This window comes from Nelumbo lutea, chromosome 3 (genome assembly GCF_056320005.1).
Source record: "Nelumbo lutea isolate HS-2025 chromosome 3, American lotus-T2T, whole genome shotgun sequence".
NCBI classification, from domain to species: Eukaryota; Viridiplantae; Streptophyta; class Magnoliopsida; order Proteales; family Nelumbonaceae; genus Nelumbo; species Nelumbo lutea.
Window position 1 is genome coordinate 8,075,294 of NC_142686.1, and position 11,318 is coordinate 8,086,611.

Here is an 11,318-nt window from a genome sequence, read left to right on the forward strand (position 1 = left end):
AGAGGTACAGTTCTAAGACCTCGCCCTCCTCTGGTCTGGCTAAGGTTGGTACGGTGGTGAGGTAAGTCTTTAGCTCGTTGAACACGAGCTGGCAATCTCGGGTCCATTCGAACCTTTTGCCTTTGATTGCCTTAAAGAAAGGCAGGCAACGGTCTGCCGACTTGGACATGAAGTGGCTCAGAGTGGCTATGCAGCCGTTTAGCCTTTGAACTTCTTTTACTTTCCGAGGTGGTCTCATATCAAGGATGGCCTTTATTTTGTCCGGGTTGGCCTCAATACCGCGCCGGTTGACAATGTACCCTAGAAACTTACCCGAGGTGACACCGAAGACACACTTGTTCGGGTTTAGTCTCATGTTATATTGATGCAGAATTTGAAAGATAGAATCCAAGTCTTTTATTAATTCTCGCGAAAACTGTGTTTTGACGACCATGTCGTCCACATAACATTCGATTTTCGTGCCAATTAAAGGCCGAAAAAGTTGACTTACAAGTCTTTGAAAGGTCGCACTAGCATTCTTTAGCCCGAAGGGCATGACCTTGTAACAGTACAGGCCGAACTCGGTAATGAAGCTGGTTTTTTCTTGGTCGGACTGATCCATCTTGATCTGGTTGTAGCCTGAGTAGGCGTCCAGGAAGCTTAGCAGCTCGTGTCCCGAGGTCGCATCCACTAGGCGGTCAATTCGGGGCAGGGGGAAGCAGTCTTTTGGGCAAGCTCGGTTCAGGTCGGTGTAGTCGATGCACATGCGCCACTTGCCGTTGGCTTTTTTCACCAGCACTGGGTTGGCTACCCAGCTCGGGTAATGAACTTCCCTTATGAAGTCCGCTGCGAGGAGCTTTTCGACTTCTTCGTCGATCGCCCTCCAGCGCTCTGGGGCTAAGTTGCGTTTCTTTTGTCTAATGGGTCTGACTATAGGGTCAGTGTTAAGCTTGTGAGTTATAAGGCCAGGGTCAATACCGGGCATATCTGTCGTGGACCATGCAAAAATATCTAAATTTTGGAGTAAGAAACTTACCAGTTCAGTTCGCAAATGCTCCTTGACGGAGGCACCGATCTAGAGTGTTCGCGTCGGATCTATAGCTGAGGTCGGGACTACGATTGTTTCCTCAGTGGGCGAAGCTCGTTCCTCGCCCTGCTCCGCAGGCCGCTCCAGTTTGAGGTCGTCGGCTGCCTTGGTTTTTCCCTTTAAGGCGGCAACATAGCATTTGCGGGACTCAAGTTGGTCGCCCTGCGCTACCCCCACACCGAAGTCCATTGGGAACTTCATTGCCAGATAATAGGTGGAGATACAGCACACAGAATATGCGTAATTAATCGCCCTATTATGGCGTTGTATGGGGAGGGGGTCGCGACCTCCAGAAAATCGTGGTTGAGTCTTACCGCGCATGGCCATGTGCCAACTTCCACAGGTACTGTTATCTTTTCCAGGGGCCTGACTTCCTCTCCACTGAAGCCCACCAGAGGAGTGTGCGCGGGTTTCAATTCGCTTTTCTGCAACTGCAATTGGTCGAACACCGATTTGAATAGGATGTTCGTCGAACTGCCTGAGTCTACCAGTACGCGCCAGACTTCGAAGTCGCTGATCCTTAGCTTTATGACAAGCGCATCGTCGTGGGGGTAGTGAACACCTCGCGCGTCGTCTTCTGTAAAAAAGATTGGTTCTTCCTTCTTCAGCCTCTTGGGAGGGTTATGCTCCTCTCGGTTTGCTTCACGAACTGACGTCCTTGTTGCCGCTGAAGTGCATCCTACCATCACCGAACCGCCCACTATCACGTGGATGGTTCCCCGGACCGGCCTTTCTTCTGGGGGAGGTCGCTGCAAGGATTCGGCGGGTCTGTTGCTCGACTCGGGGACATCCTTCCCGTGTTCCCCTTGCCGACCTGCTTTATTACTATCATCATAATGTACAAAAATTCTTAAGTACCCGCGACAGATGAGTCCTTCTATCTCGTCGCGGAGATTATTACATTGCTCGGTGCTACGACCGTGATCTTTATGAAAACTACAATATAAATTTTTGTTCCTCTCGTTGGGGTTGCTCTTCAGGCGAGGTGGCCACTTTACGTAAGGGGCGTCCTTGATCGTCATCATGATCTCGGTCTGCCTTGTGTTCAATGGCGTGTAATTCGTCCGAACTACTAAGGGAGCTCGGGACGGCTGGCTTGGCTTCGCCTCTCGGTTCTGGCCTCTTCTGTCGCTGGGGTTGGAGGGCTCGCCTTCTCTTTTTCTTTTTTCAACCCCGCCTTCATTTCTCTGGTTGATCTCTTCCTCTGTTCTCATAAACTTGTCCGCGAGCTTGAGGAAGTCGGCCACGGTTGCTGGCTGGCTGGCCACCATGTGCCATTTGAACTCTTTGTGCGTCACCCCTCTTTTGGCCGCGGCGAGCTGTACCGCGGGGTCTAACCGAGGGATCTGCAAACATGCTTCATTGAACCATTTGATGTAGCTCCGGATGGGTTCTCCCTCTCTTTGGATTACCCCGAAGATACTTTCCTCGGTTCTGGGACACCTTTTGCTGGTAACAAAATGCGCAGTGAAGATCTGCACGAACTGGGGCCAGCTTCTTATTGACCCGGAAGCTAGGTTCCGGTACCAGGTGCGGACCACCCCTCTGAAGGTGGTGGTGAAGGCCACGCACATGCACGACTCGCTTGCCCTAGCGAGGTGCATTTGTGACTGAAACGCGTTGATGTGGTCGTTGGGGTCAAAGACCCATCATACTTGTCTAGAGAAGGGAGTTTGAAATCTCTAGGCAGGGGGACTGCCAAAAGTTCTGCTAAAAGGGGGAAGGAACTGAGAGAAAGGGGACGGTTTTTACCTCGCCCGAGCTTGTTTCTTCCTTGCCTCTGAGCTCGGGTAGCACACGGGTAGCAGTTCGGCGACTTCGTCGGTGCCTTCTTTGAGTGCGCCTGGTGCTGGCGCTGCTGGCCTCCTTGTTGTCGAGCTTGATGGGCCCGGAATGTTGGCCTACTGCTAAGGCACTGAAGCGGTTCTCCGTCAGTGGGAACCCAGGCTTGGAGCGCCGGGGCGACTTCGTGGACGAGGTTCCTAACCCACCCGCGAGCTGCGAGGCGGGGGTGATCTTTCTTTGCTTACGGCCCGGGGATGAGGCCTGACTATTTGGGGGGTTCTGTGGTCGGGAAGCCTCTCCTTGGTGAGGTCGTCCACTTTGAGGGGAGGCCTTGACCGCTTTGAAACGGGGTGCCGGGGTGGAAGCAGTGGTTGGTTCAAGGGTAGCTGAGGGAACTGTTGTTGATAATGGTGTTGGGAGAGGTGGTGCAACACCTGGTGTTGCTGGAGTTGGTGCTGTTGGAATTGCTGCATTTGGGCCTGCATTGCCCGCATGCATTGCATGAGATCATCTAGCTGGTTTTGGCGGGCTGCTAGTGGGACAGCAGTTGGTTCCGTGAAGTTCGTTTCGATGGGGAGTGGAAGAGGAATGTTCAACGAGGGAGTGTTCAGAGGTGCCACCGCCTGTGGCACATTCAGACTTGGGATCCCATCCATTGAAAGGGGGATAGTGAACTGCCCAATGCACACCGTCGGAACATGAAGTTGTTCTCCGGTAGTGGCTGTTTCGGTTCCACGTCCGACATTGCTGGAGGAGGCCGTTTTGGTGTTGGAGTGGGAGTTGGAGTTTTTGAAAGAAGGGTAGGTAAAAGAGATTTAGAGAGAGGCTTTTAGAAGCGTTCCCACAGACGGCGCCTATTGATGGAGCGCAATCTGGTCGATCTTAGCTGTCACGAATTCGCCTCTGAGCTGGAGCGTCGGGGAGCCTAAAACAAGAAAGATGAGAGAATTCCAGGGGGAACCCGGTGTAATAGCTCCGAAGCTCAAGTCAGTAGTCTCTCAAAGGCAAAGTGTAGACCAAATAGCGCAAAGTTCACATACATTGTTTGTTGGGAGCAGGGGCCTTTTATAATCACTTCGCGCACTCGCTTCGAGGCCCTTGTCAGGTCGGGTATGATTACCCTTGTGTCTGTCAATTCGGGCATCGTCCTTTCTGCCAGGACAGAACCGTCACTGCCTAACCATCTCTCTAACTGGAGATGGCGGTGTCAGGAGGCGGTGGCAGGTGGCCGTTTAGAGTGCGGCCGTTAAGCGTCAGATCCAAGTCAGTCAGGTGCGTCGCCCTTGGGTACGAACTTCCTCGGTGTCAGGCATAGTGCGGTTTACTTGGTTTTGGTGCCCTGAGGGCAATGTGGAGGGGTGAACGAGGCGAAGTCTTGAGTTCGGAGGTACGTATAAGGCAGGTCAGCTCGTCGAGGTGTATCCCGAACTGTTGCACGGTAGGCCAGTTCGGCGAGGTGTGTCCCGAACTATTACAATGCAGGCCAGTTCGGCGAAGTATGTCCCGAACTGTTACAAGGCAGGCCAGTTCGGCGAAGTATGTCCCGAACTGTTATGTCCCAAACTGTTACAAGGCAGGCCAGTTCGGAGAAGTATGTCCCGAACTGTTATATGCAGGCCAGTTCGGATTACTTTCTTGGTTTGGGGCCAAGGGTGAGTTCGGACCCCTAGTAGGGAGTTCTGACCGCTGGTTTCTCCCCTTGGTGCTCGCGCCTTAGGCTTGTTTCTGTGCCGAGTTGTTGCCTTTGCCACGTGTCGCATAACTGTGAGATCGGGCCAAATCTTCCTTCATCACATATCAAACCTTATACTAATTCTTAATCTTACAATGATTGAAATTTTGATTAAGGTTCTAAATACCGATACAGGCTGATAGGCCAGTTGGGGTGTATCGGCCTGTATTGAGCTGCACTTTTTATTTTTTTGTTTGTTTTTTTTCAAACTGATTCATGGGAGTTGGTTTGAGACCCATCTATTTCCTTAACCAAGTCAGATCTCGAAATACCTACTGTAATCACCAATACAATACGTAACAACCAAGTCAGATCTTGAACCTTTATTCCGGTGCATGTTTTTGGTCTCTCCCTTTGGTAGTGAGAATCTCATTCAAACCTACCAAAAAAGAATCAGCAACTTAAAACCCCCTAACCTACCAAAAAAGAATAAGCAACTTAAAACCCCCTAAAGCCTAGTTCTCTTTACTTGATACTAACTCTCCTTGAGAATCATGTATACTTCAATTCCCATTTAAATCAAATAGAGGGAGAAATCGGTGATTCTGATTTTAATTATGATGTAACGCGATCAGGCTACTCCCTGCTGGAGGATGATCTGGTTTTCAATCGGACGGTGAGTTAAGTAAATCTGCAAAATAAGATTAGAGAACCTGGGGTGGCTAGCCCGGCGAGGTCGTTCCAATGCTTAAGTTAGTAAGCTATTGCGAGCTGAAATTTTGTTGTATTTCCATCTCGGCACACCAATTCTGAAACTTGATGTCTTCAAATTGCTTCCCGTTGTCGGAGATGAGTACCTGAGGTAGCCCGAAGCGATATACTATGTTCCTCCAAAAGAAGTTATGTACGTTGTGGGCTGTGGTCATCGTTAGGTGTTCCGCTTCCACCCACTTCGTAAAGTAGTCCACTGCTACGCCTAGAAACCTCCTCTGTCCTGTCGCAGGTGGGAATGGGCCAAATATGTCGATTCCCCACTATGTGAAGGGCCATGGGCAGGTGAGGTATTTGAGATCGGTAGTAGGTCGGTGGTGGATGTTGGCGTGCCTTTGACACTTGTCACACTTCTTGATGAGCTCGAGTGCGTCTGTCTTCATCGTGGACCAGTAATAACCTTGTCGTAATACCTTCTGGGCGAGAGCCCTGCTCCCCAAGTGTCCGTCGCACAATCCTTCGTGGGTGTCGCGGAGAACAAGATCGGCCTCTAAGGGTTGCAAGCAACGCAAGTAGGGGAGCATTAAAGATCTCCTGTACAACTGTCCGTCTATAATGACGTACTTAGCCGACAAGCGCTCTACCATTCGGGCTGCATTGCATTCTGCAGGGAGGGTCCCATGAAACAGATAACTCGCGAGCGGGTCAATCCAGCTTGGCTCTGCTTATGCTACAAGAGCGACCTCTCCTGCCCCCCCGAGAATGCTAGGCTGAGGTAAGTCCTCAATGTACACGGTCCGCATGGTGTTGTTGCTTGTGCTAGCAAACCGAGACAAGGCGTCGGCATCAGCGTTCTCGGGTCTCGGGATCTGCCTGATGAAATAGGAGATGAAGTCGCGCAGTATCTCTCTGACTTTGGCTAAATAGGCTGCCATGGTGGGGTTGCGGGCTTCATATTCACCGCTGACTTGGTTGACCACGAGCTGGGAATCATTGCATATGACAAGATGCTTAGCCTTCACTTCCTTTGCTAGAGTGAGCCCGATGACTAATGCTTCGTACTTTGCTTCGTTGCTCGATGCTGCAAACCCGAACCCGAGCGCGTATTCCAGCTTCACCCCGCTTGGACCATACAGAATTATTCCTGCACTACTTCCTTGTTGGTTGGACGAGCCGTCAACGTGGAGGATCCAGGGCTCTCCACCGTGTGCTCGAGCTCGGCCAGATCAGGAGTTGTGGTACTAAACGTACATTTTGCCACGAAACCGCCCAAGGCTTAGGATTTAATTGCCGTCCGAAGTTCATACCGAATGTTGTACTCGCTAAGTTCGATAGCCCACTTTGTCAATCTGCCAGACACCTCGGGCTTGAGCAGGATCTGCCTCAGAGGCTTGTTGGTGAGGACGACGACAGTGTGGGTTTGGAAGTACGGACGAAGCTTCCGAGATGCTATGACTAGCGCGTACGCCAGTTTTTCAATCTCTGGATACCTTGTTTTCAGCATCCTACAAAACCTTGCTAACATAGTAGATGGGTCGTTGGACCCGATCTACTTCTTTTATTAGTACCGAGTTGACCACCTTGTCACTGGCACAGAGGTACAACTTTGAAACATCCCCTTCCTCGGGTCGGGTCAGAACCGGGGTACTAGCTAAGTATCTTTTTAGCTTGTCGAGGGTGAGCTGACACTCTGCGGTCCACTCAAAGTCTTTACTTTTTTTTATAGCCTTAAAGAAAGGTAGGCAACAATCTGCCAACTTAGACATAAAATGGCTTAGAGCAGTTATGCGACCATTCAGCCTCTGAACCTCTTTTATTTTGTGAGGTGGTCTCATATCTAAGATGGCCTTTATCTTTTCCGGTTTGGCTTCGATGCCACGTCGGTTGACTATGTAGCCCAAGAATTTACCCGAGGTGACCTTGAAGACACACTTGTTGGGATTTAATTTCATGTTGTACTTTCATAAAATTTCAAAAACATTTTCAAATCATTTAATAACAATTTTGAAAATTGGGTCTTAACGACCATGTCATCAAATAACATTCAACTTTATTGTCGATTAACGGCTCAAAAATCATGTTTACAAGTCTTTGAAAGGTTGCCCCGACATTTTTTAGTCCGAAGGGCATAACCTTATAGCAGTACAATCTGAGCTCAATTATAAAGGCCGTATTTTCTTCATTGGTGGGGTCCATCCTGATCTGGTTGTAAGTTGTAACCAGAGTATGCATCCAGAAAGCTCATCAACGCATGCCCTGAGGTCGCATCCACTAGGTGGTTGATCTTGGGCAGCGGGAAGTAGTTTTTTGGGCAAACTCTATTTAGATCAGTATAATCGACGCACATGCGCCATTTACCGTTGGCCTTTTTCACCAGAACTGGGTTAGCTACCCAGCTCGAGTAATGGACTTCTTTGATGAAGTCTGCCGCTAAGAGCTTCTCGACCTGTTCATCGACTATCCTCCAGCGTTCCGGGGTGAGGTTGCGCTTTTTCGGTCTAATTGGCCTGACTAAGGGATCGATGTTTAACTTGTGAGTTAAAATTTTACAGTCTATTCCGGGCATTTCTGCTGCAGACAAAGCAAATACATCTAAATTCTGAAGTAAAAAACTTACCAGCTGAGAGCAAAGTGGCTCATCGATGGAAGCGCCGATCTGGAGGGTCTTAGTTGGATCATCTGTCGAGAACGAGATATGAACCGTCTCCTCTGTCGGTGTAGCTCGCTCCTCGACATACTCCGTATGTCTCTCAAGCTTGATGTCAGCCGCTAGTTTGGCTTTCCCCTTGAGGGTGGCTACGTAGCATTTGCGAGATTCAAGCTGATCTCCTCACACAACCCCTATTCCATAGTCCGTAGGGAACTTCATTGCTAGGTAGTAGGTGGATACTACCGCACGTAGGGAGTGCATAAAGGGCCAACCTACTATGGCATTGTAGGGAGATGGGGTTGCAACTCTAGAAACATGTGCTCGAACCTCGCTATGTTCGACCACGTACCGACCTCCACAGGTACTGAAACTCGCCCTAGGGGTCTGACTTCCTCGCCGCTGAAGCCTACCACAGGGGTATCCGTTGGCTTTAGGTCGCTTTCTTGGAGCTGGAGCTTGTCGAAGATGTCATTGAACAGTATGTCAGCTGAGCTAGCCAAGTCCACTAAGACACACTTGACTTCGAAGTCGTTGAACCTTAGTTTTATCACCAGGGCGTTGTCGTGTGGATACTGGATCCCATGCACATCATCCTCTATGAAATAGATCGGCTCTTCAATTCTAGGTCGCTTTGGTGGGTTCTGCTCTTCGCTTTCTAATTCATGGACTGAAGTCTGTCCTGTTGCCGAAGTGCACCCTATGATGATGGACCCACCAGTAATCATATTGATGACTTCGCGGATCGACCTTTCCTCGGGCATCTGCCATGGCGGCTGCTCGTTCTGTCTACTGCTGGACTTGGGGGCATTCTTTCTCTGGTCCCCTACCGATCTGGTTGGCGGTCTGCCTGGCTTCTTCCTTCTCGCTATATGAAGTTCTTCAAATATCCGTGGCGGATGAGTTCCTCTATCTCGTCGCGGAGGTTTCTACAGTTCTCCGTACTGTGTCCATGGTCTCTGTGAAAGTGATAGTAAACGTTTCAGTTTCTGGTTGCAGGATCTCCCCTCAACCTAGGTGGCCACTTGACAAAAAAGGAGTCTTTGATGGTCAACAGGATTTCACCTCGTTTAGCGTTGAGGGGTGTGTAGCTCGTCCTTTCAATAGCTGGGGTTCTGGAGCATTGACCTGACTCGTGAGATCACGAAGGAGATTGACTTCTAGACTTGTTTCCTCCCCTGCTCGGAGACTTGCTCTTTCTTCTCTTATGACTGTCGTTACTAGTATTATCACCATCTCTTTTTCTCTTCTCAGTTGGATTGTCGCTCTTTGGGTTCATCTCTTCCTCGGTTCCAATGAACTGGTCGGCGAGCTTGAGGAATTCCGTGATATCTTTCGGCTTGTTGGCCACCACGTGCCATTTGAATTCCCTGTGAGTTATGCCCTTTTTTGCTGCCATGAGTCTCACCGTTGGATCTAAATCGGGGATCTGCAGGCATGTGTCATTGAAACGTTTGATGTAGCTTCTGATGGACTCCCCTTGTCTTTGAACTACATTAAGGACACTCTCTTGGGACCTCGAACACTTCTTGCTGGTGATGAAGTGCGAGGTGGATAACTCCATGAAATGTGCCCAACTCTTGATCGATCCTGGTGTGAGGTTCCGATACCATGTGCGAACTACTCCTTTGAATGTGGTGGAGAAATCCACACACATGCAGGACTCGTCAGCCCCAACTAGGTGCATCTAGGACTGAAAGGAGTCCACCTGGTCGTTGGGATCAAAAGATTCGTCATACTTATCGAGGGGAGGCATCTTGAAGTCCTTGGGCATGGGGTCACTAAGAGCTCGGGAGACATAGGGGACGACCCGGAGAGTAGGGGAGCGGTCTTTGTAGCTACTGAGCTCGCCTCTTCTTTACCTTTAACCTATTCCTGTTGGTTTGGCCTCGCGAGCTGGCTGTTATGAACTGAAGTTCGATGTGCCTTGCGACACCTTTGTTGCTGCTTCTTCATCGGCTCTGCATTGGTGCTGTTAACCTCTCTATGGTCCGGTATTGCTCTACTGCAAGGTAGCTCTTTGTTCCTTGGATTTTGAGGCTGACTGTCGCAGATAGAAGGGCCTTGCCTTGAGTTTGCAACCAAAACCCCAAACCGGTTACCTGCGAGCGATCCACCTTCTTGACGCGAACGCCGAGGAAGAATAGCTCTATTGGGATGAGTGTCCCCTAACCTGTTTCCGATGTTGCCTTGCGAAGCAGGCGGGGTGGTCTGTCTGTCTCTCCTACCATGAGGTGAGACTTGGCTCTTGAGAGGAAGTGGGACCTGGGAAGTCTCCTCGCCTTGGTGGGGAGATCGAGTGGTATTTTGCACACGAGGTCGGTTCTACTGAATTGCTGGGTGTTGAGGTGGAATCGATTGCTGGCTTTGCGGCATTGGAGGGAACTGCTGCTGGTAGTATTGGTAAAACACATGTTGCTAGTATTACTGGAACTGTTGGACCTGTTGCATTTGGACCTGAATGGCTCGCACGCAGTGTACCAAGTCATCGAATTGGGATCGCCCAACTCCAGGGGGAACCACAGACGGTTCAACGAAGGTTGCGCCCACCACTGGAGGGAGCGGGGCGTTCACCTGTGTAGCGTTTTGTGGCGCGGTCAGTGTTTGGACCCCAGCCGCAGTAAGCGGTATGGTGAACTGACCAATGCACACTGATGGGAACTGAGGTTGCCCCCCAGAGACGTTCATTTCATTGCTCTTTCCGGCATGACTAGAAGAGGCCATTGATTTTAGATGAAGACTGCTGATTGTGGAGAAGGCTTTTTGATCATCTTCCCACAGACGACGCCAATTGATGTAGTGCGATCTAGCTACTCCCTGTTGGAGGATGATCTGGCTTCTAGTTGGACGGCAAGCTAGGTAAATCTGCAAAATAAGATCAGAGAACCCGGGGTGGCTAGCCTGGCGAGGTCACTCCGATGCTTAAGTTAGTAAGTTGTTGCGAGCTGAATAGCTTTGAGAATGTAGAGAGTTAGAGAGTAGAGAAATCACGCGTACCTCATGTCATCGGGGTTGGAGCCTTTATATAGTTGAGTATTCGTGGGGCACACGAAAGAGTTCCGGGGTATCCGGGGTGTAGAGATGGAGTTCGCTCTGCTTCCGAAGGAACAACATACAGGTAAGGCTTATCTTGTTCCTCCTCCGATTCCGGCGGAGTGAGGATAAGTGCTTATCGTGATACCGAAAAAGTCAGGGTCTGGCAACTCATCGTGATCTCGAAGGACTCGGGATTCGTTGGAGAGACCTCTGGAATGGGTTACACGGTAGTTACGTGGCGCTTCAAGTTGCTGGTTCCGAACTAGTACTTCGGTCTTTTAGTTCCAAACTGGCTTGAATACTGAGACACCTCGATGTCGAGGTGAGACTTGCATCGAAGTGACCCTACTCCGAGGTGGGCCTTAAGCCGAGGTGACTGAATATGCGAGCTTTACCACTGT